Source organism: Coregonus lavaretus (genome assembly GCF_964263955.1).
Source record: "Coregonus lavaretus genome assembly, chromosome: 5".
Classification (NCBI taxonomy): domain Eukaryota; kingdom Metazoa; phylum Chordata; class Actinopteri; order Salmoniformes; family Salmonidae; genus Coregonus; species Coregonus lavaretus.
Genome location: NC_139992.1, coordinates 4,561,416 through 4,563,695, shown reverse-complemented (window position 1 = coordinate 4,563,695; position 2,280 = coordinate 4,561,416).

The following is a 2,280-nucleotide window of genomic DNA, read 5'->3' as shown; positions in this document are numbered from 1 at the left end:
GTGCGCCTATTTGTGAATGATATCTCCAACGCTGGCCATAATAAAACATGATATGATGGATCACACCAATAAATTACCGTGAGTGGATTGCTAAGTCAGACATGTGTTAGAGGCCTCTTCACACCCAGGATGCATACAATACACACACAATAATATATTATAATACACACATAATAATATATTCATACAATACACACACAGCCTGTGCACAGTACTCAGGCAGACAAACACACATGCTTAAACTGCATGGACACACATAGTTATGGTGAAAAACTGTTCACTTCCACTGGACAACGAAATGCAAAAGGTAAATGTAATCTTTAATTTGTATTAAATCCATTTTAATGAATGATTAAAACATAGTTGAAGGCAGTGCACTTACAGTCTTTCTATAATCCCACTGTGCCAGTGGTGTTAAAGGGGGCAAGCTGCAGTTGCTACAGTACATCCTTTGTTGTGTGTATAAATGAACGACGTACACCAACCCAACAGTCACACTGACCTGACCCACTTTAGTTCCGACTCAGCTACAGAACTTCTCTCTGCAGTCAGTGAGGCGTGGAGCTCTCCAAACTTCCAGATCGTTATTATGGCCGTGTGTGTATACACACTTATTCCACACTATAGGTCTAGAACAACGACAAATCATTCTCATTGTACAATGATGTTTCAACAAACACATAGGTGTCTCTGTAGAAGGTTTGTGGATGGATCCTCCATATTGTAGAAGGTTTGTGGATGGATCCTACGTATTGTAGGTTTGTGGATATATCCTCCATATTGTAGAAGGTTTGTGGATATATCCTCCATATTGTAGAAGGTTTGTGGATATATCCTCCATATTATAGAAGGTTTGTGGATATATCCTCCATATTGTAGAAGGTTTGTGGATATATCCTCCATATTGTAGAAGGTTTGTGGATATATCTCCATATTGTAGAAGGTTTGTGGATATATCCTCCATATTGTAGAAGGTTTGTGGGATATATCCTCCATATTGTAGAAGTTTGTGGATATATCCTCCATATTGTAGAAGGTTTGTGGATATATCCTCCATATTGTAGAAGGTTTGTGGATAGATCCTCCATATTGTAGAAGGGTTGTGGATATATCCTCCATATAACAAGTCTGATAATGTGTACAGGTTGAACAAGGAGCCGAGATCTTCTGTGAGATCGTCCTGTGAGAATCCAATCAATGTTAACCTTAGGGCCATCTACTTTGAGAGGACCTTTGCACCCCTAAAACTGAAATGGCGATTATTTAATCATATAGGATCCATTTGAAAGGGCCACTATCCAAATGTGTTACTATTTAAAAATCAATCTGTGGGTCATGAGTGGGGAGGGTGTGTTGTAATGAGCCCGTCTTTAGGTCTGGGGGGGGGGGGGGGGGGGGGTGGTACAGATGCCAGCTAATCTAAGAACCGTCGTAGCTCAACTTAAACCATTGAAACTATGTGTAAAGATGCTGAATTTGTAGTCTGTACTAATTGATCCACTTACACTGGGCCGGATAAAGCGGCAAAACAAAATGTGGATGTTCTTTGGACGTGAGAGGCTCCATAGATAACTACTAAAGGCAGATCTGATGGCTATCGGGAGGGATTGCAGAGAAGGAAGACGTTTGTCTGCTTTAGCAGGAGTGGTGTCAGATATTTATATGATAAATGTTTGCTAACTCAGACCAGCGCCTGGGGAAAAGCAACCCGCAGCTCTGGACTCTGCTGGAACTTATTAAAGTTGCAGAGGCGTATTTCACGGCCGCTCTCAAAAAATCAAATCAAATCAAATCAAACCAAATGTTATTTGCCACATGCGCCGAATACAACAGGTGTAGACATTACAGTGAAATGACTTACTTACAAGCCTTTAACCAACAATGCAGTTTTCTTTAAGAAAAAGTAAAATAAAAAAAAGTGTTAAGTAAAAAAATTAAAGCAAATAACTAAAGAGCAGCAGTAAAATAAATTAACAGTAGGGAGGCTATACAGGGGGGGGGGGGGGGTACCGGTGCAGAGTCAATGTGCGGGGTACCGGCTACTCGAAGTAATTGAGGTAATATGTACATGTGGGTAGAGTTAAAGTGACTATGCACAGATAATAAACAGAGTAGCAGCAGTGTAAAAGAGGGGGATCTGCCCCATTGCAAAGGTGTAACTGGTAAACTGGTGCTGTTGATGCCTACCAATTTGGCCTTGTGGGGTCTAAGCTGTAACTCAGCGGTTGGTAACCCGGTAACCCGGGCCGGACAGGAAGGCACCACTGTTTACAACATTAT